This window comes from Geotrypetes seraphini, chromosome 1, assembly GCF_902459505.1.
Source record: "Geotrypetes seraphini chromosome 1, aGeoSer1.1, whole genome shotgun sequence".
NCBI classification, from domain to species: Eukaryota; Metazoa; Chordata; class Amphibia; order Gymnophiona; family Dermophiidae; genus Geotrypetes; species Geotrypetes seraphini.
This window is the reverse complement of record NC_047084.1, coordinates 445068527-445095366: the sequence shown is the minus strand read 5'-3', so window position 1 is coordinate 445095366 and position 26840 is coordinate 445068527. Positions and strand designations below refer to the sequence as shown.

Sequence of the window (26840 nt, the reverse complement as noted above, 5' to 3'; positions counted from 1 at the left end):
GTAAATGTTGTATTACTTATCAGGCGAACAAATATTTCTTCTATGAACCAGAACAATTGCAGTTTTTTCTGGAAGGAAAGGCTGCCATTAAGGCTCCAGACCCCTCTGTAATTTCTACTACTCAGGCATAAATGTAAATAACCAAAAGAACCTTGTAATTATGAAGGACATGTGTTAATATGACCGTGAATGATTTCCTAAAGTCAACTCCCTTTGACTGGGTATGGCTTCATCTCTCCCAAATGTGGACTATGATCATTGTATTAGTAATAGGAGTGTTTTACTCCTCTTTTTCTGTTTTGATAATAATTTCTTTAATGTACAATTAATATTTTTAATCAAAGCGTTTCTGTTCTTTGATGTGAAAATGAATAAATAATAATAAAAAATAAAAAAAATTGGGCCTAATGAAACAATTTGTCCGAGCTCTAGATAAGGATTTGGCAGCCTTCAATTACCTTCAAGACATCTTCCCTAATCTGTCTAAGGCAAAGGTCACAGCTGATGTCTTCATCAGACCACAGATAAAGAACAACCTGGAGTGCAAGGAATTTCCCAAGAAGCTAAGTTGGAAGTAGAAGCGTCTTGGAACAGCTTTGTCACTGTGGTTCGGAGCTTCCTGTGAAATCACAAGGCCAGAAACTACATGGAAACGGTTGAAAATCTGGTGAAGAATTACAGTAAAATAGGCTGTAGGATGTCTCTCAAAGTCCATGTCCTTGATGCTCATCTTGAGACATTCAAGGAGAACATAGGAGAATATTCAGAGGCGCAAGAAAAGAGCTGCCACCAGAATATACTGGATTTTGAACGCTGCTATCAAGGACAATATAATGAGAACATGATGGGAGACTACATCTGGGGGCTGATTCATGAAAGTGACTTACAATATAATTGCAAATCTCAGTTAGCTTATCAGCCTCTTAGATATATCTTAAATATACTAGACTTAGTTGGTTTAGAGATTGGGCTGGTGTATAGAACACTGATCGCTGGTTCAAACTTAAATTAATAGAGTGCATGACAGAGAGTTATTATATATAGTAGCAATAAGTGACTTGCCCAGGGTCACAAGGAGTAGCATGGGGTTTGAACCCACAACCTCAGGGTGCAGAGGCTGTAGCTCTAACCACTGTGCTACACACTCCCTGACAGGATCTGTTGCTTTCAATCCCATCCTTAAGACATATCGACACCATATGAACTAATATTTTCTCTGTAACTGCCCCTATGTTCTGGAACTCAGCCCCTAACCACCTAAGAGAGGATACATCACTAAACATCTTCAAGACCAACTTAAAAACATTCTTGTTCAAAGATGCCTTTGGACTATGACCGTCCTTCTAAGGATGATTTATATGCATTTTAGACCTGCATTATTGCCGTTTTCTGTGTTTTCCCTTCCCCTTATTCTTCCCTACTACCTCTTTTCACTTTAAATAGTTTCAAGTTTATTTAAGTCTTGATATACCGCTTTTATAAACAAAGCGGTTTCCAATTTATACAAATGATTTAAAAGTTTTTAAAAATATAAAATAGAGGGAACACATTCACAATTACAGTACAGACATAACATGATACATATGGGCAGATGGGGAGAATGCATTGCTTAAAATAAAAGAAATGGGAGGCAAAGTACAAAAGGAATAAAGGGGATTTTCCCCATTTTCCTTAACGTTTCAGTTTTTCTGTTTGTTTTGTTGTGTTTCATTATTACCTGCTGTCTGTCCAATTGATTATATATACATTTTTTTTATGTTTCCCCTTTTTAACTATGTAAACCGCCTTGAAGCCTGATTAGGAAGTATTTTAAATTTTTAATAAACTTGAAACTTGATATTTATGTTTATTAAAAAGTTTTAACCGTACTTTGATTTTTCAACAACATGGTGTACATAATATTTATATTTTTTTTAAAAACCTGAAAAGAATGCCATTTAAAATAGGAAAGTAAAGAAAAAAAAAATTTTTGTTGTTTAAATCTTGTTTAAATAGTTGCCAAAAAGAAAAAGGATCCTAAGTCACCGATCATCTCATAAAAATGCTAAAGCAAAAAGATGCATCTTAACCATTGATCTGAATTTTACATAGGATAACTCAGAACGAATTATGACTGGGAGGGAATGCTAGTCGAGGAACTGCTGCAAAAAAGGCAGACTTTTGAGTAGATGCTAGACATACCAAATGAAAAGCAAGTTCTTTTGGTTTTAGTTTGATTTAATTTTTGTTATTTTGTTTTTCGGACATCTTAAAGTTTTGAAAATGCTCCTACTAATGTTATTCTGTGCCATTAGTGTATGTTTATGTGTTTATATGAGATTTTATTATTGCTCTCCATGTGTGGGAGGTTTGACTTTTGCCTGAACCATGTGTGTATGCTTTTGTGTGCACTAGAGAATGACACAGGGACAAATTTTTCCCTGTCACCTCAGGAACTCAATTTCTCCGTCTCAACCCCGCGAGTTTTGTTGCTGTCCCTTTCCCATTCCTGTAAGCTCTGCCTATACCGCACAAGTCTCGAACACATGATTTTAAAGTGTTTGAGGCTTGTGCAGATGAGGACAGAACTTGCAGGAATGGGTCAGGGGACAGGAAAAGAACTCACTGGAATGGAAAACGAGTTCCCGTGGGGATGTGGAAACATTTGTCCCTGTGTCATTCTCTAGTGTGCACATCTGTCTATATATTTTTGTATGAAGCTTTGTTTGGTTGTGATGGGGAGTATTTAAGCAAGTAGCAGTCTTTGACATCACAGCTTATCTTAGCAGAGTTTTTCCAGATGGTTAACATGGGTCAACCTGCTGCTTTCTCGGGCACATAACAACTTTATTCTAAGGCAATGGCACAATGAAGAATTGGAAGGATTCTATTGCATTATATGTATAATATTGATGGAGCAAAATTATTAGGTTTTTAAATATGAGGCAGTAAAGGCCAGTAGTTGTAACAGAGTTGCTTAGTTTGTAGAAACTTGGCAGAGTCGATGTATACTCAAAAAGTACATTTTATTTGTATGTAAGGTCACTTCTAACTTTCCTTTTGTGTATATTATCTGTGTCACAGCATGCCTTTCAGTTTTCTTACTGGCTTTCTGTTTTTGCTTTGTCCTTATAACTTTAATACTAATTTTTCATAAGAAAAAAGAAATAATGGGGTGCCATAGGTTTAACTCCTCACTGCCCTTTTTTTCTTCTCATGACATAATAATGCTGTGTTTTCCTGTTTCAAGCCCTTTAGTTTCTGGTACACCAGTGCACCATGCTTTTAGTGTTCCTGTACACCATCACTAGAAATACAGGAGTTAATCCAACATAGAGGTAGCGGCTTATATTTATTTTATGTACTTTTATACATTCTAATAAATTAATGTGGCAAAAGCATTGCTTTATTTATTCATTGCCACTGAAATCCTTGGGGTTGGTAATTATCCCAGTACTGGAAGGTTCTGTTTTTTTAAGTGTGGGTCAGCCATTGCTTCTAAAGCAGGCTCTCTGCCATACTATTGCTTTGGTTTCACAAACCTGTGAAAGGCAGTTCTGTAAGGCGTGCGTAAAGTTAGATGCCAGATACACACCAAAGTTTAATGGCCCTTAGGCAACATATTGGCACCATTAATTGACTCATACATGCACATGTAAACAGCACAATTCTACAAAATTGCTGTGCATCTTGCATAGCATGTAGCTGAAACTGTGCCGTACCTTTGGGCATGTCATGGCCAGCCATTGACTGTGGCATAAATGGTTGTAACTGAGTTGCAAATTAGGGCGTACCTCATCATTACAAAATTGGGGCTACGCATGTCCCATTGTGGTGCCTTAACTAAGACAGAACACATCAACCAGATATAAAGTAATTGAAATGTATTTAAACAGATAAAACAGTCTGTATTGTATATTGAAGCAAAACATTGAAGCCAGTCTTTGTAGCAGACCTGACACAGTCCTTGTTTCGGCTTAAAAACCTGCCTCAGGGGTTACAATTGACATCCAGTAGATGGAATTTTTGTAACATCAAAGTCTGTCAAGCATGTAGTATAAATGTAAATATCCCATACGGAATAGTTGTAGCAAGTTAACCTTTTTTTTTTAAATACTCTTACACAGAGGTTGACTTGCTACAACTACATTGATTGGCTTCAACGTTTTGCTCCAATATACAATACAAACTTTCCAATTACTTTATCTCTGATTGATGTGTCCTGTTCCCTCCCCACTTCTTTCACTATTGTTAGTTTCTTTTGGGGATTGTTTCTGTTTGTTGGCTTGCCTTAACTAAGGCACTACTGTGTAGGCTTGCCCCCATAAAAAAAGGGGGGGCAGAATTCATCAACGGTGCTAACCATGTTGTTATGCGCTAATTGCATTAGTGCATGCTAATGATTAGTGCGCACTAAACATTAAAGATGCTCATTGTATTCCTATGGGTACCTTTGGTGTTTAGCGGTATGACACCTTGATGATGTCCCCCCAATTGTTTTTTGTTGCTGGGTTTATTTTTTATTTTTTTTGGGGGGGGAGATGTAGGGAATAATTCCAAAATCATCTACTATCTGGAACCTGCTAAAAAGGGTTCATAGACAACCCCGCGAAAGACAAAGGCGCGCGCCGACAACTGAGCGCAAGACGGAAGTGCGTGCCAAAGAAAATTACAGTTTTTATGGGCTCCGACGGGGGTTTTTGTTGGGAAGCCCCCCCAGTTTACTTAATAGAGATCGCGCCGGCGTTGTGGGGGGTTTGGGGGGTTGTAACCCTCCACATTTTACTGTAAACTTAACTTTTTCCCTAAAAACAGGGAAAAAGTTAAGTTTTCAGTAAAATGTGGGGGGTTACAACCCCCCAACCCCCCACAACGCCCCCACAATGCCCCCACAACGCGGCACGATCTCTATTAAGTAAAGTGGGGGGGTTCCCCCCATGCCCCCCCCGTCGTAGCCCTAAAAAGAGTAATTTTCTGCGGCGCGCACCTCCGCGCTGCGCTCAGTTGTCTGCGCGCGCCTTTGTCCCGGCACGCTTTTGACCTGACACCACTAAAAAGTGACCCTACCAACACAGAATGAGAATTCTGGGAACAAAATGTTACTTACATAGGAATGACCAAAAAATAACTGACAATCCAGGAATTTCCAAGATAAAATCTTTTATCAAACACCTTATGATGTGCAGTGGTTGAGTGGTACGGACTTGATGTGGGCCATGTTTCAGCACAGTATCCTTCATCATAAGTCTATAAATAACCAACAAAAGTGATAAAACCCGAAGAGGTAATAAAAGTAATCTTCTATATAGCAACAGACATATCACTGAGTGGGACGTGTCTACAGCACCTATGAAAATGATTCTCAAGGAGGCTAACTTGCGTGCTGTAGCTACTCTGGAAGTTAGCTTTATCACTTTTATTGGTCTATAATAAAAGTTTTTATTATGGAGATTCCTGGCTTCAAAATGATGGGCCTTCCCCTCCCTGGTGCACCGGGGAGGGGCCTGAGGCTCTGACTGGCCCAGGTTGTTTAACGCCCCTTCTATGGGGATGCACTTGTAAGGGGAAGGCCCACCATTTTGAAGAGGTAGGCCTGCTTACCGGAGGGAGTAGACATCCTTTCGGCCAGCCTTCTAAGTAAGGTAAGGGGGAGAGGACGGGGAGGGGAGTAGTTGCGTGGTGGCAGGAGAGAGTGGGCATCTCTTCCATTGCCGGGGAAGGGGTGTGTTTGGCAGTGGGAGAGATTAGGCATCTCTCTTGCTGTCTTTTGGAGTGTTGCTTGACTTTGGCAGCTCGATTTGTTGTTGTTGTTGTTGTTTTTTTAGGGGGGGTTGGGTTTATTCTTTTTAGTGAATTTAGTAAATCTTCGCTACTCTCTGTCAACCTCATTTGCATGAGCATTTTTTTGGAGAATGATTCACTTTTCTAAAATTGCTACTCTTAACGGCTGCGACAGCGGCCCATCGGTTTTTAATGCAAATTTTTGAGAATCTAGCCCTCTATCTTTCTCTATTTTCACAGACAGAAACACAGAGCAGACCAGTGGTATCAAGAATACTTTCACATTTCACCCTCATGCTGTGTCAAGAGAAAATTGCTAGAAGGGGATAAGAAAACATTCTCCCTTGACAAGCCAAAACTCTTTCACACAGAGAGAGGAGAGGTGCTACCCTGGCATTTTTAATCCTGATGCAGACTGAGGGTGAAACATGGCCATGTTGGAGTTTGACTTATCTAATAAATCACAGTATTCTTGATACCACTAGTCTGCTCTGTGTTTCTGTCTGTGAGAGTGTTCGCAGATCATCGCCTTTCTGTGTTTTGATTTTCTCTATTTTCATTCCCTTGGATTCAAGGGGTGTAAAACAGTTTAAAAACTGCAAAAGGTTCATCATAATATCCAGAACCCTTCCTCCCTCTGTGATAGAATTCAAACAAAAGAATATTTTTCCCAAACTTTTTTTTTTTTTAATGGTCTCTGACAAAGAATTGCCCTTCTTTCTCCCTTGCCAACTCTTGCAGACGGTGCTTGTTGCACTTCCTGCCTCTTGGAAAATATTTCTTGCAGGGACAGAGGTGTGGTGCCTTGAAGTGGCTGTTTCTTGTCATAACAGGCATAGCATTAGAGCCTATTGAGCAGGGACTTGATGTGACAGGGAGGTTTGAGGGGCCCAGAGGGCATTTAGTCATCGCTCACACCTACACCCAGTCATGTACGTAGACGGTAAAATAATGTCGAAAAAAGCATATAAATATGAATAAACTTTAATCAGGGACTGTAAAGACATTTTTGTGATTTTTTTTCCTCTCTTATCCTCAGATTCATTTAATTGATATGTATATGTATCTATATCTACAAGTTTTAGGAATGAAGAATAGAAACGATGCCATATTTTCTTCTGCATTCCTAAACATTACTTTCTGGGACATGTGGAAAGGATGACACAATTCTTTTCATGCTGAACCTCCGTCACAGATAGAAAATAAAGTAATGTGTACCTATGTTTTCAGATAAAGTCTTTAAACTTTTTAGACTTTTATTCCTAGCATTATACTACTCTAGCTTCTTATCTGTACCTCACATTGAACCAAATTGTTGGTAATTGTGGTTTAAAAGAGCAAGTATTGTTTTGAAAGACACACACATACAGATAGATATAGATATTGATATAGATATTAATATAGATATAGATATTGAACACATTTATACACGTACCACAATCCCATTAGCCTTTTTACTTTTGGAAAGCAGACTAACAAAAGGGGGAACATATAGGGTCAAAAATGTCAAGGTTTTGCTCTAACCCTGCCAAAATTGTTCCAGGTTTAGCTAAGAAAGTGTCTCAGTTCTGTCAATGGGCAAAACGCCAGAACAAAACTGGAGCAGCTATGCACCAGAGCAAGACATGTGCTTCCTTGTCATTAAAGCCTGTGTTGGATTCATATCAAGGTCTGGACTTGTTAACTTCATTGTGAGTGGGGCTAAGATTTAGAAGCATGTTACAGGCATTGTGATGTTCTATCTAGTGGCATGCATGGATTGATATCAGAATTAATGATATACCGGTACCTTACACATTTCTTATTTTATTCATGTCTCTAACATCTTAGTAAATTGTTTTAAGGGCCTGTCTATTAAGGACCTCTTCTATTAAATTGCGCTAGCAGTTTCTAGCGCGGGGAGCTGTGCTTAATGGCCTGCACTGCTGCCGATGCTCATAGAGTTCCTATGAGCGTCATGAGCAGTGCGGGCCATTCAACATGGCTCTCTGTGCTAAAAACTGCTAGCGCAGTTTAATAGATGAGAAGGTAAATGGCATTAGCTGTGTAAATGGGTTTAATGTGCATTTAAAATTATATAATGTGTTTGTAAATATCATTGCTACACATTAAATTCACCTATTTGGCCATTTTATTTAAATTCAGGGAAGGGTGTGGAAAACAGGCAGGAAATAGGAAGAGGTATAGCTAGTAGGAAAAAGGAGGTATTGATGCCCCTGTATAAGACTCTGCATTAAATTTTCAGTAAAGTGTGCTACCAGCAAATCTAATAAAGAGGAGTGTTTTGAGGTGGTTTTTTTTTTTTTTTTTGCTTATTCTGAATGGGTGACTTTTATTCACATACCATCTTTGAAACTATCATGGTGTTGAAGGTGCAGCAGCTCTACCCAGGAAGATGAAATCAGAGGTCAAAGCAAGTCTAGGAGGACATCTACCTCCACAGGCTGCCTTCCATTGGGTTGACACTGTAGGTGCTGATGGACAACAGGAGGAAGCTAAGCAAGACTGGACAGGAAAAGCTAGAGCCCCAAACAAGACAAAACTAAAAAACAATGGAAGGAAGAAAGCTGTACTTGAACAGCACAGGAGTTCCTGATAAGAAGAAACTATGTTTTGACAGCTTATAACCAGGACAGCTTGAAGTACACATATGTCCTGAACCAGTAACAAGAAGGTCAGTAACATGAAGTGTGAGCCTTAGAACTAGGAGGGCTAAACTGAAGCCCCCGCTGGTAGGAGGCAAGAATAGCCTATCAGGGATTTAGAGGATCCCTTTGAGATGGCATCCGGATGTCTCCTAGGCTGTCTTTCCAGGACCTCCTTAGGAAATGAAGTGCATGGACATCATCTGCATCTACTTAAGATCTTTCTTCAGTATATTAGTCCTTCCAGTGAACCAGATTCTGTGCCCTCTGATGGGACTTGGTGGAATCTAGTACATCTTCCTCAAACTCAGACTATCCCATGCTCAAGTTTTACACCAAAAGGGTCCAGAGTAGTAGGACTCTGTAAAGGGTCAAGAAAAGAGAATGAGCACTTGAGGATTTCAGCAAGCTGAAGATGCATGATTATAGAGTTGATCCTTTCTGTATTAACTAATAGTCCAACAAACCTGAGATGCAGCTTAGCACAGGGCAGTTTTAGGTATAGGATCATCAATGAACAACCAAAATTTATTCCCCATCTGATGTTGCAGTTCTGGTTGATGATGATGGACTGAGAACCTCTTCTTCCATGTTATAGACTTTTCTAGGTTATTCGACACCTGAAACCAGGTTTTATGGAACAACTGGGCCAGATCATCCAAAGTAGTTACCTCAGTAGATGGAATAGAAGAGGACAATGAGATAGAATGTTGACCATATATTGTAAAGAATGGGGACTTCCCTGTAACTTCACCAGTATGGTTATTGTGGGTAAAATCAGTCCAGGGAAATAACATCATCCAGTCATTCTGATGAACAGAAAACAAAATAATGTAGGAACTACTCAAGGTCTTTATTGACCCTCTCGATCAGGCCATTAGTTTGAAGGTGTTTCATGTTGAAAAGAATCGGAGCTTGCAGATATTTGATTCTGAAGAGAACTGGAGTCTAATATACAAATTCCTAAAGAAGGCCCCCAAAAACCGGACAACAAAGTGATTGACTCAATCCAAAACAATGGAAGTTAGAGTCCTATACAAATGCATGCTTGCAAATTGTAGTGCCAATGGCATCTGCAGAATGGGAATGAAATAGGCTGGCTGTTTATGAGAAATGATCTGCATCATGGTTATAGTAAACCTGGATGACGTTGAAAGATAAATAATGAAGTCCTTAGAAAGATAGCTCCAAGGTATAAAAGAAATTGGGAGTGGTTGTAACTCATTAGAAGGCCTTTTGTGGGGAACCTTGGTTCTGACACACAGTGAATGAACCAATACATACACCCTGGAGATCAATTGCATGTTTTTTCTTTTTCATTCCCAGGTGCCCTGTGATCTAAGGGTCATGTATCCATTTGAGAAACTCCAGTTGACAACTATCTGGTACAAAAGCACTGCAAACTAGGTTCATAGCAGAAGATTGAGTGTTGGTTTCTGGCAGGTACTTCCTAGAAGATGGTATAATAAACCCCTTGTTCTCAGGCATATGGATTTTCTCTGTGGAAAATTTTCATGGAAGGGATCAACTTTTGCATTCTTTGAAACAGAATGGCAAGAAATAATAAATTGAAACCAGAGAGCCTATCTTGGATTCAATTATCTTGCAGCCTGACTTTAAAGTTCTTATGATCCATAAGGACCATAATTGGAAAAGAAGCTCTTTCCAGTAGATATGTCCATTATTCTAGAGCCCATTTAATAGTAGCCTCAGTATAAAGTAGGTTTTAATGATACATAAGAAAGTGACTGGAAACATGGCTCCTTCTAGTAGATGTCACTACTCCTCTGACTCTCGTTTTATATATATATAGAAGATCCCAGTTTCTGACATCATAATAATATGCAACAGAGAAAAATGTTTTAGAGACTTAGTTACATAGATGGAGACAGAATGCTCATCAACTGTGCACTTCTGCCCGTGGCAGCTTTCTGTTTCAGGCCCTTGAAGTTCACATACTATGAGACCACAAAATGTCCCCCTTTTGTATTGGCGTGAAAAAAGTCCCCCACCACCGATGACAACCCTCCCCAATGACCCCCAACAAACGCCCCCCCCCAATCCTAAAACAAATGGCAGGAGGGTTGCCCACTCCCTCCTGCCATCATGACTGAACTCTCCCCCCCTGCAGAAAAACAGCAGGAGGGATTTCCACTCCTTTCTGCCTTTGCGACTGATCCCACACACACGCGGCAAAATGGCAGGAGAGATACCCACTCCCTCTTGCCAAGGGAAGTTTCCATCGGGCGAAAGCCTGATTAGAGTGGGTCAAGAATAGCTAGGGATGACAGAAAGTCAAAGATATCTATCTATATCTATTTATTTAATTTCTAGTAATATAAGCCTAAATTTTCTAGTGTTGGTTAGATAAATCAACAAGCTTATGGTGACATCTTATTGAGATATTTCATCAAACTGAAAATCTTGGAATTGTTTTATTTATCATGTTACTTCAACTAACAGTTCATATTGTGTTTGTTTAATACGTAGACCACTTTGAGTTGTTGTAAAGACGTGCTTAATAAATGCAAGTACTGTATTACATAAATAAATAGCAAGTATATTAAGTGCCTGTAAATAAATAACTAAAAAGACTGGACAGTAGTGAAGATATAGGAAACCTTCTTTTATTCCCACTTCCACCTCTGATCTAGAAGAGTTCTGAAAGGTAATTATTTATCAATGTTTGCGCCCTTAGGCATGAATAGAATAAAAGAGTACATCTTATGTGATCATGTAGAAAATTAATCATTTTAGTTAGTATATAAAAATAAATATGAACAACCAATTATTGTTAAACACTTATTAGCACCCAATGCCAAAATTAGTCCTGGAATTCTCTATTTATTCTGCAAGAGAAAGCAAACTAACTCCCCACTCCCCCCTTTTAACAAAACCTCACAATAGGTTTTTAGCGCCAGCTGGAGTGCAGAATGCTGTGCGCTGCGCCATGAGCACATATAACCTATGAGCACATATAACCAGGGGTTAAAATTAATTTTTACCTCCTGTTGGGAAGGGGGTGGGGGCTTCTGGGCTCCTGTGAGTTACTGTTTGTCACGGGGTTCTTTGGAACTCCTGGGCAGCTGTGAGCACCTGGGGTCTGGTGGCTAGCCACCGAATGAACGCCTGATGGGTTTTGGGCACACATTTGAAGATTCCTATGATGTAAGTGGGCAGGGAATAATTTATTAAGATAACTTATATAATGATTTGGGAACTTTATTGGATTTTTAGAAAGTTTGGTGAGAAAAATGTGTGGCACATACAAAATCACATGGTTTTAACATTTAAAAACACAGGTTCATCAAACGAGTTGTGCTTAATGGATCTACCAACTGGGAAGTATTTTTCTTTAAACGTGCACAAATTATCCTCAAAATGTTCCCCTCCATTATTGTCTATGGGCCAAAATGGACCCTGGAACCTTGGAAGTGGCGATTCCAGAAACTGTAACTTCTGTGTTTCCCTTATTGATTGGACACTAGGGGTCTGGCCCACATTGCTTTGTCTACCTTTACATTAGCTAACTCCTCACAAAAACAACCCTCTGAAAATTGATCAGGCTCTACCACTCCTCCATCCCTATTCACTTCTTCTTCTTCGGTCTTCTGCGGTCCCGCTCCTGGCGCTTCAACCATGAACACAGAACAGAAATATTTGTTAAACAATTCAGCCTTTTCTTTATCAGTTTCTACATATTTCTCCCTTTCACCTTTGAGTCTCACAATGCCACTCTTGCACTTCCTCCTATCACTAATATCTAATATATCTAAAAAATGCCTTATATCTCCGTTTTACCGTGTCATCTATTTTTCTTCCATTTGCATCTTTGCTTTCCTGACTACATGACCAGCCTCTCTTCTTTTCCAGATATTTTTGCCTGTCTTCCTCTTTCTGCGATCTTTTATAGTTTATGAAAACTAACCTCTTATTCCTTACCTTCTCAGCTACAACTTTTGAGAACTAAAGCGGCCTTCTTTTCCTCTTACTTTTACTTATGGTACTTGTCTCACAAAAAAGTTTGTTACTCTTACAATTACTCCTTTCAGTTTTGCCCACTGCATTTCCACTCCTTCCAGACGTTCCCATCCAGACAACTCCTTGAAGTAATCCCCCATTCAAAGTTAGTGTTTTTTAAAGTCTAGAACCTTTGCTTTTGAATGAGCCCTCTCTATACCCGTCTTAATATTAAATCGTACCATGCAGTGATCACTGGATGCCAGATGATCACTCACTGTAACATCAGAAACACTTTCACCTTTTGTAAGCACTAAATCCAGTATGACCCCATTACAGTTATGTATTTGTGGTAGGGACCTGTAAGAGCAAATAATAAACACGGATTATGAACGCACAGAGAAATAGCAATTTTGTACACAACATAAAGGCCTTTTCCTATTTCTTATGGGTGTGAGCTGAAACACTGCACGTGACTTATTTCATTTGTTTGAAATGTTCTCCTCCCCCCTTCTAATGCCACAGTATTGGCAACACTTCTCCAATCACAGATTGGACCAGTAAAGGGGGGTTAATATTGATTGCTCTGTACAAGATTTTCCAAACAGTAATAAACTATTGCTATAATGTGTCCAGAGGCATTTAGGGAATCTCCATTTCCAACACTCTTGATCATCTTAGCATTACACAGACATGCATGAAGTCACCTCTTGGTTGTGTAACTCATGCCAGGATTTTTTTTTTTTTTTTTTGAATAGCAGTGCTGTGTAACAGTGTCAGCCAAAGAACAGCGAGGGGAGGACATTGTTCCAGTCCTGTTAGCTGTTCTCTTTCAGTTTTCAGAAATGGGATTGTGAAAGTTCTAGAAATGCCAGACAGAAAGGGGTGATTATTCCTTAAGGGAATAATTTTCACAAACATTTCTGTAGCTAAAACAGTGTTCAATATGCAAAAAAGGGCTCTATATATGGTGCCCAGTGTTATACACTATTTCTGCACCGATTTTTTTTTTTTAGCAACCAAAGCAAGGCAACGAAACGGCCCAAAAATGGCATATCGATGTGGAACTACACTTACGCGCCTTGTTATAGAATAGCACCTAAATGTTTCTGTGTGGATCTGAAAAGGGGTCATAACAATGAGAGGGACATGGGCGGGTAATGGGCATTTCTTTAAAATGTGTACATTGTTATAGAATTCAGGGGATCCATGTCAACCTTGCACCTGGTTTAAGTTGGTGTAGATCCTAGTGTTAAGCACTGTTCTATAAATGGCCCCAAACTTGAAACGCTATTTATAGAATAGCACTTATGCCTATATTTTATAAACGGCGCATTAATTTAGACATCGGTAGGTGCCCAACTGGCGCCTAACTTAAGTAGAAAGTACCATTTACAAAAGGAATAATAATGTTTAAAAAATGTAGGTGCCTGTATCACAGCTACGGAGATGCTTTATGACTCTTAACGCCATGGCTAATGCTGAAAGTAACATTAGGCATTGCAAAGTGCCTCCGTAGCTGTGATTCATGAGAAAGGTAGGCACCAGAATTGTAGGCCTTGAAAGCCCTGGTCTACATTTCTGGCACAAGTGGAAGATGCTGTCCATGCTGGTGAACATTTAATGAGGTACGTGAGGGAGCAGAGGGGAGGATAAGTGCTTTCCATCCTGGCAGGGACTTTCTATCCACACGGAGGCAGAGCCTGATGTTGGTCACTTCTGGTGAACTCTGGAAATGAAGATGATGCGTCCGAGGTCAGTGCATGCTGGGTCTGGAGTCATATGGTGTGGAGGCACAGGGGAGTAGTGGAGGAGGAGAGAAAAGGCCTGGTGCTGGTGAAAAGGCATAGGGGAGCAGTGGAGAAGAAAAACCTGGTCTGGAGGCAGAGGCAGCAAGATCGGGCACACGTGGCAGAAACAGCAAGATTGGGGCCCCCGCCAACATAGGCAGCAAGATCGGCGACTGCAAGAGGTGCTCAGCTCAAAGCTTCCCTCCCAGGCGGAAACAGGAAGCTGCGTAAGAGGGGAAGCTGTGGGGGCTGAGCAACGCTTGCAGTTCCCGTACATTTGGATTCCAAAGCAGCGTTCGGATTCAGGGGCAAAATTTATTTAAAAAAAAGTTCGGATTCCAAGTTGTTCAAGTTCTGGGGCGTTCGGATTCCGAGGTACCACTGTATATTGTAAGCTCTATCAGACAGATACTTTCTTTTGCATCTTTAATGTACTACATTGGTAGTGCTATAGAAATATGCTATATATTGTTTCATTCACATCTTTGGGAGTGGGAGGGGGTCATTTACTCCCCTTTTACAACAGCGCGGAATAGGTTTTTAGCGCCAGTCAGCGCGCTGAATGCTCTGCACTGCTCCGATGGTCTTAGAGTTCCTATAAGCGTTGGAGCAACGTAGAGCATTCAGCACACCAGCTGGTGCTAAAAACCTCTTCTGTGCTTTTGTAAAAGGGGGGGGGGGTAGTTAGTCTCGGCACCATTTTGGCACTTATTCATTGTTAAAACAGGTCTGGTCCAAAATGTCCAAATTGTGCCCTGGTCATTTTCTAAAATGCTTGATTATTGCAGAAAAATGTTTATATCATATACCTGCCCTAGCCCTGCCCAAGCCCCCGCATGTATTGCCCACGCAAAATACCTGTCCCATTAAAAAAAATGAAAAAAGCCCCCACCACTGAGACGACTCTCCCCAACGACCGCAGACAAACACGCCCCCGATCCTAAAACAAATGGCATGAGGGTTGGCCACGCCCTCCTGCCATCGTGAATGACCCTCCCCCCCCCCCCCGCAGCAAAACAGCAGGAGGGCTTCCCATTCCCTCTTGCCAAGGGCAGTTTCCATAGAATGCAGGGGTGAAAGCCTAATTGGAGTGGGCCAAGAATAGCTATGGATGACAGAAAGTCAAGGATATCTATATCTATCTATCTATTTAATTTCTAGTAACATAAGCCTGGATTTCCTAATGTTGGTTAGATAAATCAACAAGCTTATGGTGACATCTTATTGAGATATTTCATCAAACTGAAAATCTTGGAATTGTTTTATTTACCATGTTACTTCAACTAACAGTTGTGTTTGTTTAATACATACACCACTTTGAGTTGTTTTAAAGTCGTGCTCAATAAATGAAAGTATTACATAAATAAATAGCAAGTATATTAAGTGCCTGTAAATAAATAACTAAAAAGACTGGACAGTAGTGAAGATATAGGAAACCCTCTTTTATTCCCACTTCCACCTCTGATCTAGAAGAGTTCTGAAAGGTAATTATTTATCAATGTTTGCGCCCTTAGGCATGAATAGAATAAAAGAGTACATCTTATGTAATCATGTAGAAAATTAATCATTTTAGTTAGTATATAAAAATAAATATGAACAACCAATTATTGTTAAACACTTATTAGCACCCAATGCCAAAATTAGTCCTGGAATTCTCTATTTATTCTGCAAGAGAAAGCAAACTAACTCCCCACTCCCCCCTTTTAACAAAACCTCACAATAGGTTTTTAGCGCCAGCTGGAGTGCAGAATGCTGTGCGCTGCGCCATGAGCACATATAACCTATGAGCACATATAACCAGGGGTTAAAATTAATTTTTACCTCCTGTGGGGGTGGGGGCGGGGGCTTCTGGGCTCCTGTGAGTTATTGTTTGTCACGGGGTTCTTTGGAACTCCTGGGCAGCTGTGAGCACCTGGGGTCTGGTGGCCAGCCACCGAATGAACGCCTGGTGGGTTTTGGGCACACATTTGATGATTCCTATGATGTAAGTGGGCAGGGAATAATTTATTAAAGTAACTTATATAATGATTTGGGAATTTTATTGGATTTTTGGAGAGTTTGGTGAGAAAAATGTATGATACACACGAAAACACATGGTTTTTAAAATTTAAAAACACTTCTCCCAAACCTAAAGGATTTTCAGCTTTTGTGGCTCGAGTGATGTTACTTGGCAAGAAGGTAATTCTGTCTCAGTGGCTGGCCAGCGAACCCCCAACTTTCAGTCATTGGAGATCACTGATGATCCTACATGCTTCTATGGAGCGCCGGAACTTTTCAGACCTAGACACTGGCCCTGGCCGTAGATTCTGTTAGATTTGGTAGCACTTTTGGCAGAGTCTTATGCCTATTGCTAGAAGTCGACTATTGAACTTATAATATGAGTAGTCTTTTGTTTCCTGTCCTCGGGATCTCTTTTGTTTCTGTTTGAGGGGATGGGGGAGTTGGGGTGGGGAGGGGAGTTCTGATATTACCTGTGCAAAATTTGTAAGTGTATTGCTTTGTTTTGCTGAAGTTGTTTGCTTGTGCACTGAAACTTAATAAAAAAAACATTTAAATATAAAATTTAAAAACACAGGGTCATCATAAGAGTTGTGCTTAATTGATCCACCAACTGGGAAGTATTTTTTTTTAAATGTGTCCAAATTATCCTCAAAATGGGCCAAAATGGAGCCTGCAACCATGGAAGTGGAGATTCCAGCAACTGTAACTTCTGTGTTTCCCTTATTGATTGGACACTAGGGGTAAGGTGTCATAGGCCAAGCTGGCGTTGCCATAGTGACACTAGGTTTCACCAGGACACTATTGATTGGACACTAGGGGTCTGGTGTCATAAGCCAAGCTGACGTTGCCATAGTGATCTATGTTGGAGTTCTGGGGAGTTAGTTAAGGGACAGGTAAGGTGTTGCTGTGGTTGCTGGCACCTGTGGTATTTGGAAGTAAAGGAAGGGAGGAAATAATGTTTTAATAGCAATTAGATATAGAATAGTGGTGCAGCCTGAGTGGTTTGTAGAATCTGAAAGAAGTCAGATTAGTTTATTGAGCTGTGAATGGATACTGTTTAAGGAAATAGTTTATTTTTGTAATTGTGGTAGTGGCAGTGACTCTTATGATCTGGAATATAGCAGAACAGCAGCAGTTGATTTAAGGACGGTAGGGCTGATCCTAGTAATTTAAGGGAGGCCTAAGAAGGGTGAGAGCTTAAATATAAGGAAGCCTGGGGAACTTTTTTGTTAGAAGCCTTGAGTAGAAGCCTTGAGTAGAAATCTGTGTAATAAAGGGAAAATATAAAGTTGGGCCAGTAGTAGGTTTCTATTCACAGCTAAAGTTTCTGGATTTAGAATGAAAAAGCCATCCAGAAAGACCTGAACAAGGAGGAAAAAGAAGCCGGCCAACGTGGGAGAGAAAACCTGGAGATAAGAGTTTTTTGGTGTGCACACACACCATTTGGGACATTTTATTTTCCTTTTGGTGAACATTAAAGTAAAAAGCAAAAGGAATTGACCCCGAAATATCCACAGAGAAGAAAATCCAGAGAAAACCAAAAAAGCTCTGTGGAGTGACGATGTTCCAAAATGGACTTTATTTGAAAGTGTCAAAGTTCCAAAGGTACACTGAAATCATCCACATAAAATAAATTCATCCACATAAAAATAGGTTATCCACATAAAAGCCTTAAAGGACCTAGTCTGGTAGGGATACAGGACCCATCACGATCCGCATTTCGACAAAAAGTCTTCTTCAGGGATCCCTGGGGGTCCTATAAAGGTGAATACGTGGGAAACAATTGTGTGGTGAACCGGAAGTGAGACTGCCTAAGGTATCGGCCTGTTTAGCGACTACAACAACTGCAGGTAAAGAAGGCAGAGCTTCCGCTCTGAGGGGTGTGGTTACAATTTGGCGTAGTCGGTGGCAGGATTGAATTATTTATTTTTTTAAGTTTCAATAAGAAGAACCTGTGAACCTGATTTTAGGATTGTTGTGAATCGCCTTGAACCATTCGTGGTCTGGCGGTATATAAGAATAAAAATTATTATTATTATTGTATTGCTGAGCTGTGTTTTGTGATACTCCTGGTATTTGTTTGGGGTGTGGTTCCTGGAATTTCTGTTGATGGACTAACACCCATTCTTGAAGAGAAAATAGTAAAGTTAGTGAAGAAAATGGAGTGAGAAGGTGCTGTAGAAAGAGCATTAGCTCAAGTTGTAATGGTTCATAGACTTAAAGCAAGAAGAAAAAGAATGTATTTGCATGTAAATTGCAAGAAAAGTTAGATATCATCATGAGAAGAGACCGAAGAAGAATAGGAAATCCGGATGAAACTTTTATAAGTACAATTTGTGGTGGGCCTTCAGGATGTGGTTCTGAAAATGGAAATGTCTAGAAGAAAGGAATATTATCTGGACATTTCATTCCCGGAGTTCATGTATGAAATTGTCATGTAACTCTACTTGTCCAGCAACTGTAGCTTGCTGTGTTCCTTATTCCCCTTCCCTATTTATTTGTGCCCACACTCCTCAGAGTGAGGTATCGGCCTGTATAGCAACTTCCTCTTTCCTCAGAGGTGGGCGTGACCCATCAAATGCCCCAAGACTGCCAAACTGAATCGCTGCGCTGACGCTACTGCAGGAAAGTACTGAGAGCTTCTCTTCCCTTGTTTCTCGTGTGCATCTGTGGAAGCATTTTCTCTATATGTGTGTATATAAAAACACACCTGCACTGGCTCTGTTATGCATAGATGTGTGTGCAGACTCACGTTACTTCAGATCTGTGTTTTCCTATATTTCTTAATGGTGGTTGTGGTCGGGGGTATTTTCTGAGGAGCTGGGCTGAATCTTTGCTAATTTGGGGCCTGATGTGTTCCCCATTCTGTGGGTGAAAGCTTAGCCTACCCTATTATTCAGCATTGGTTGACATCCCTTCCTCTCCCCCCCCCAATTAAAGCAGCTATAGAAAAGAAAATGCTGCCAATTTCCTCTCCTTGTCATGTCTGCTTTATTGGGATTATTTGAAAGATACAGACCTCTCATCAGAGCCCCATTTCCTTTCCTGCCCCTTCTGGGACCCTTCATGCTGTATTCAGGATGAACTCGGGTGCCCCGTCGCAGATATCCAAGAAGAAGATGCACCAAAAACAGAAACTCAACAGCCTTTTATTTCTCAAAGAACGTTCCGTGCAGATGGGGAGAAAGAGGTGTGTGGGCATTAGTTAAAGGTATAAGTACATTATTTTTTAATTTTTGGTAACAGTTTAGAGCAGAGTGTGATCACATTTACTTTTGACACAGAATAGTCTTGTTATTGAGAAAGACAAGGGGGAAGCCACTGCTTGCCCTGGATCGGTAGCATGGAATATTGCTACTCCTTGGGTTTTGGCCAGGTACTAGTGACCTGGATTGGCCACCGTGAGAACGGGCTGCTGGGCTTGATGGACCATTGGTCTGACCCAGTAAGGCTATTCTTATGTTCTTATAGTTTTGGTTGATTAATCATGTTTTTTTTTCAGAAGTAGAATATTGGTTGTACCTATTTTGTTAGGTTGCTGTACTACTCTTTTTCATGGACCTTTGTACTTTTTACTTCTGTAATTTGACTGTTGTTTTATTTTGTTCATAAAATCAATAAAATTTTAAATGGAGAATATATCAGATTTGAAATATGTAGCCTGCTAGAGCTGGTATTAAATAAAACTGGGGACTGCAAAGCCCAGGCAGTGCTTCTTTAGCTTCCAGCTGGCTTAGGGCTCTCTCTGACCAGGGGGCAGTTGCCCTAGTTGCACTCCTCTAACACTGTTCCTGTCATGTGTGACTGCGGTATTCTGTTAGCATATTTCTGTGTACCATTCTGTAATAATGTGGCTTATTCAGTTTTCTTGATAGTAGAGGGGATATATGTGAAGGGGAGGGGAGACAGGGGTTTTGTTGATCCTTGCCTTGTATCATTTGTATTTATAAAATGACAATTGTACAGAATATTGTTTCATTTTATACTTTAATAAAATACGTTCAATATAAAATCATAACTATTTGAGGCTTGTGTGGATGGGATCAAATGGTTTGTGGGGACCGAGCTCACGGGAACTGGGTGGAGATGGGTTTTTTAATTTCAGTCTTAGTAGTTTGCCGGTTCACAAAATAATTATTTTATTTTCACCGGTCCATAGACATAAAAAGGTTTAAGAACACTGTACTAAAAGAAAGATTAAAGAATGTGAGAATGACAGAAAAACTTCAATTATTGTAGAATGCTTTTGAAAAAAGTCATTTCCACCAAGGAAAAACCAATAATAAATATAATAAATATGACTCCCCAGAGTAAAAAATAATCAATATATTTTTAAAAGCTCACCAGACACTTTATTGATGTGATAATAAAAATATTGGCAAAAATAGTCTGAAACCATAATTGATTCTGAAAAACATAATTTCATTAAACAGAGATAATGCCAATATGAGAAATAAAAAATGATTGAAAAAATTTTAATAAAAAAATGATAATAGTGAGATAAGGAAATCGGATAAAATCAACACTAAGGGCTCCTTTTACAAAGGTGCACTAGCGTTTATAGCGCACGCTACAATGCCGCATGCGCTAACCCCGCGCTACACAGAAAATACTAACACCAGTTCTATGGAGGCGTTAGCATGTAGCACACACTAAGCACACGCCAAAACCACTAGCGCACCTTCGTAAAAGGAGCCCTAAAACATACATCCATGAATAAAACACAATCATAATAAATAAATAGAATAATAATAAAAAAATAGTAAGAGCATTCTCCAAAAGTAAATTTAAAAAGGACAATATATATAAGTTAAATAATTGCATTTATAAAGGAGACCATGGTAAAAACAAAAGCCCAAGATGAAAAACTGATGTTGCTCATGCTTGAATTTACTAAAGCCTCCTTGTTTGCTCGTTTATTCTTTATAACAAAGATAATTTTGAAACCAATAAGGTTCATAACTAACCCTCTCTTTTACAAAGCCAGACAGCAACGGCACCAAAGCCCATTAATTCCAAATGGACTTCAGTGCGATTACAGCGGGACGTCGCACTAATCAGCTTAGTAAAAGGGGTGGGGGGAGTTTGGGTCCTTACCTTTTTTTAATGAATAGTAATGCAACATATAACTGTTCTTTGAGTGGAAACTGTGGAAACATTTGCAAGACAGAAATGAAAACATCAAAGAATATTTTAAATAAAAATCCAAGGGATAGGCTTCAGTGGTAACCATTATCTGTCTTATTTACTATCATTCATTGTATTTCTTGCACCGTTCCCCTTTTGGACCTGTTTATGTTATGTGTTCTGAACCCTTGTATTTATACTGAACCCTTGTATTTTGTATTGTAGTTGTATTATTATATTTTTTTTAGATTTGTTCATCGCTTTGTATTACGATTAAGCGATTCATCAAATTTTAAATAAAACTTGAAAACAAGAAACAAAATCCTAAGGCAACTGATTTTATAGTCAATATGACCTGGCAGACTTTATTGAGTTGACTAAAAATTATCTCAATTTTTCAACAGTTTAGGGCAGCTTTATGTGATAAGCTCTCATGCGCTAGTTTCCCTGAGGGTGCAATGAGCTGCAGAACTTCTGGAAAGTTGCATGATTCAAGACAAAGGGATTGAGGGGTACAGATAAGAGTAGAGGTAGATTATAGGGATGGGATTAGAGGTAAGTTACAAAATTAATCAGGGACCACTGTTCAGGCACTAGGCCTGATGGGCCGCCGCGGGAGCAGACCGCTAAGCAGGATGGACCTCTGGTCTGACTCAGCGGGGGCAACTTCTTATGTTCTTATTCCCTGTGAATGTAGTTTGATCTCTCCCAGTTAAAGAACATACTTGTTTCTTTTTGACTCATCAAGGCAGAGTAGCTTCCATTGTCTATTTTGAAGCTCAAGCCTATTTATTTTTAGAAAGCTAGCATACAACATTATGGGGCTCATAATAATAAGAAAAAGTCCAAAATGTGGCCTAAATCAGTACTTGAACGATCAAAAAGCCAGATCTTCCAAGTACCGATAATCAAAGCTGGTTTTAGATGTATCTAAAACCAGCTTAGGCCTTTCCCCTGCCTCTAAACGCCTAGAGCGAAAAGAAGCGTTTTTAGAGGAGGGGAAAGGGCAGGAGGTGGGCCGACCTAGACTTAGTCATACAGCAAGTATAATCAAAACTTTTAACAGGTTGCCTAGTCGGAACTTAAACGTTTTGACTTAGACCAAGTCAAAACAGATCTAAGTTCCGAAAAGGGGCTGCTGAGCTGATTGCGGCTGCCGCGATCAGCTCAGCAGCCCCGGCAACCTGCCCACCCCACATTGCAACAATCGCGGCAGGAGAGATGCCTCATCTTCCCTGCCGCAATCGCAATCCTCCCCTGAACTGCAACCGTTTCTCCTGCCACGATCGCGATCCACCTCCCCCACACAATACTGGCAGGAGGGAGGCCAATCCCTCTTGCCGAGGCATGAGCCCCATGACCCCCCCACCTGAAACAATACCAGCAGGAGGGAGCCCAATCTCTCCTACCGAGGCGCGAGCTCTGCGACCCCCCACCCGACATAATACCGGAAGGAGGGAGCTGAACCCCTCCTATTGAGGAACGAGCCCCGCGACCCCCCTACCCGACACAATACCGGCAGGAAGAAGCCCAACCCCTCCTGCAGAGGTAAGGGCCCTGCAACCCCCCAACCCACTTTAAAATACAGGCAGGAAGGAGCCCAACTCTTCCTGCCCATGGTGACCCCCATCCCCTTAAAATACAGGCAGGAGGGAGCCCAACCTCTTCTGCCAACGGTGACCCCCCACCCCCCTAAAATATAGGCAGGAGGGAGCCCAACTCTTCCTGCCCAAGGTGCCTCCCTGCAAATGCCCCCAATCGCCCCCGAACCCAAGACCCCGCGTCCACTCCCCCACCCCAGACACCCCCCTTGACTTACGGTAAGTTGGCTGGACAGACGGGTCCCAAGCCCGTCCGCCTGACAGTCCCACCATCCTCCGAATGATGGGCCTTAGGGCCTGATTGGGCCAGGTGACTAAAGCCCCTCCCACAGGAGGGGACCGATGCACCTGGGCCAACTGGAATTGGCCCAGTTGCCTTAGGCCTCTCCTGTGGGTGGGGTCTTAGACACATGGGGCCAACGCAGCCCATGTGCCTAAGGTCCCAACTATAGGAGGGGCCTAAAGCAACTGGGCCAATCAGGCCCTAAGTCCTGCCAATCGGAGGATGATAGGCCTACCGGGTGGACGGACCCGTCCCTCCGTCCGTCCAACTTACAGTATATCACGGGGGGGGGGTGTGTCGGAGGAGTCGCGGGGTTCAGGAGAGGGAGCGATCAGGGTTTGGGGGGCCGATTGGTGGTTCGGGAAGGGGGCTTTCGCAGGGGGGTGCATCATGGGCTCACTCCTGCCAGTATTTTAGGGTGGTCGCGGGGCTCGCGCCTAGGCAGGAGGGGTTGGGCTCCCTCCTGCCGGTATTGGTTCAGGGGTGGGGGGTGGTTCGCGATCGTTGCTGGAGAGATTGGGCATCTCTTCTGTGATTTCCATCCCTCTCCCCCCGAACTGCCACGAACCACGGCAGGAGAGATTGGGCATCTCTCTGCTGTGGGTCACGGCAGTTGGGAGGGAGGTGATCGCGATCGCGGCAGGGGAGATGAGCCATCTCTCCTGCCACGATCATTGTGTGTGTGTGTTGGATTCTGTAACCAGTGTTGTTTTTGACAGACGCCGGTTACAGAATCCAGCTTTTAGGTGAAGGACTGGCCCCCTCCTTCGCCTAAAAGGTCTTGTTTTGGGCATTTGGGACTTAGGCTAGTTTTTGGTTAATAATGTGTTGTAAGGTTAGACGTAGTGGTGGTCTGGGTGTTTAAACTGCTGAACGTAGAGTAACATAGTAGATGATGGCAGATAAAGATCCGAATGGTCCATCTAGTCTGCACAACCTGATTCAATCTAAAAATTTGTTGGGGTTTTTTTTTTCCTTCTTCTCCTTAGCTATTTCTGGGCAAGAATCTAAAGCTCTGCCTGGTTCTGTTCTTAGGTTCCAACTTCTGAAGTCTCCGTCCAAGCTCACTCCAGTCTATCTCCACCCTCCTAGCCATTGAAGCCTATCCTCCCCCAAGTGGCCATATACAGACACAGACCATGCAAGTCTGCCCAGTACTGGCCTTAGTTCTTCAATATTTACTATTATTTTCTGAATCTAGATCCTCTGTGTTCATCCCACGCTTTTTTGAACTCTGTCACCATTTTCCTCTCTACCACCTCTCTCGGGAGCGCATTCCAGGCATCCACCACTCTCTCCGTAAAGAAGAATTTCCTTACATTGCTCTTGAGTCTCCCACCCCTCAACCTCAAATTATATCCTCTGGTTTTACCATTTTCCTTTCTCTGGAAAAGATTTTGTTCTACATTAATACCTTTCAAGTATTTGAATGTCTGAATCATATCGCCCCTGTCCCTCCTTTCCTCTAAGGTATACATATTCAGGGCTTCCAGTATCTCCTCATACATCTTTTGTCACAAACCTCCTATCATTTTTGTCGCCCTCCTCTGGACCGCTTCAAGCCTTTTTGTGTCCTTCGTCATTTACGGTCTCCAAAACTGAACACACGATTTACCTTTAGTAAAGCCATGTTGCCTCGGATCCTGTAACCCATTAGATTCTAGGAAGTTCACTATTCGTTCTTTCAGCAACACTTCCATTATTTTTCCAGCAACCGAAGTGAGGTTTACCGGCCTGTAGTTTCCCGCTTCATCCCTTTGACCACTTTTGTGAATAGGGACCACATCCGCTCTTCTCCAGTCCCCAGGAACCATTCCCATCTCCAGTATTCTGGGATGGATCCCGTCTGGTCCCATCACTTTGTCCACCTTCAATTTTTCAAGTTGTTCATAAACACTTTCTTCTGTGAACGGCGCAGAATCTACTCCATTTTCTAGTGTAACTTTGCCAGACAATCTCGATCCTTCTCCAGGTAGGCCATTCTCAAAAAAACCCTCATTTTGGATGGGTTTTTTTTGAGAATGGACATTTTCCCTGCTGCTACTTTCAGCATTTAGGGTCTTAGGCCAAAAGGGGACTTAGACATTTAAAAAAAATTATTATGCCTCTCCACTTGTCAATGAAGATCTGCCTAAAAACCTCCCGCTAGGAGACTGGAACATGTTCTGTGAGGAGATTGTAATTTAAACAATCTTTCACTCCTTTATCATTGAAGTCCATCCTTCAACAACTGAAAACTCAGTCACCAAGCACTTGACCAATGAGATTTATCCAATAAATTTAGAGGTGGCAAGAGTCAGGTTGTGGTCTGAAATATAGCTAGCTAAAATGTTATAAGCTTGGACACATATGTGGCCAGATCAGCTGAGCACAGGAAAAAGTTGATCCTGCTTGAAGGCCAATATCTTCCAGAATTACAAGGGTAATCATTTACTGTTGGATGTTTATTCCTCTAAATATGTAGAGAGTTACAAAGCTTGATTAATTCTAACTGCTCAAAGGAGACTCCTCTTGGAGATTCTAATGCATACGATCTGCCTCAGGGTTTAAGGATGTATTCCAGTGCCCTCCTAATAAAATAGATGTTCATCAAATGTTGCCAAACATTTGCTCTATTGCAGTAGTTTTTAAACCTGTCCTGGGAGACCCCCCAGCCATTCGGGTTTTCAAGCTATCCCTAATGAATAGGCATGAGTCAGATTTGCATGCCTGTCACCTCTATTGTATGCAGATCTGCCGTATGCCTATTCATTAGGGATACCTTGAAAACCTGACTGACTGGGGGGTCCCAGGACAGGTTTAAGAACCACTGCTCCAGTGCTCACACAGCCCTTGTCCACTGTTGGGTGGGTGTATAAATATCCTAGACAATTGGCAACTGAATTCAGATAACTGGGGCAATGCTCCAGAACAAACTATTTACTACATTCGTATCAGTTAAGTCAGTACAAGCCTGTTAGATAACACAGTTACAATCATTTAATCCTCTGTTCTTTGTTATGCTCTTAGAGTAAAGCTGGTTTTCCCAGAGGGATATCTTGTGTTGGAGGCTTTACCCTGGCTGAACTTCGGTGAAGCTCCCTTGTTTCTACTTGTTCCTTCTGTGGCTGGATTATGTAGCACCTTTTCTCTGTCTCTCTTTCTTATCGTTCTGCTCCTCAGAAGGCAGATGTAGAAGACAAGTTCCCTGTGCCTGTGTTCCCTTGAAACAGTCTAACACAGTCTCTGACCCTAAACTAGCATCTTTCCTTGCTTTGGGGCTTGTTTTCGCCTTTGGTAGAAACCTTTTTGGTTATAGAAAAAAAGTAGATGCTGCAGCTAGGAATTTAATTGTTAGATTCTGTTCCCTTTGCAATGATGTTAAGGAATAGGCTGGAGACTCGGTTAATAATCTGGTCGCCTTACAATAAGGTACAATGGCTTTGGGACCAAAGATGGGAACCCCTCTCCCTTCTTGGGCTGGGTATTTATATGGTGACGGGTCAAAAGTGCGCGAGGACAAAGGTGTGCCGACAACCGAGTGCGGACAACTAGCGCAGGGCTTAATCACGCTGAAGAAAACCCGTATTTTAAAGGGAACGCGTTGCCTCACACTGCCATGTTGGGGGGGTGTGGGGGGTGTAACCCCCCACATTATACTGAAAACTTAACTTTTTCCCTAAAAAACAGGGAA

General features: G+C 41.3%; 1 protein-coding gene across 3 annotated transcripts in view; it reads left to right on the top strand.

The window, feature by feature from the left end:
- BNC2 (basonuclin 2) overlaps positions 1-26840 on the top strand; it is a 1455515-nt gene that overhangs the window by 363839 nt on the left and 1064836 nt on the right. The window lies entirely within an intron of this gene.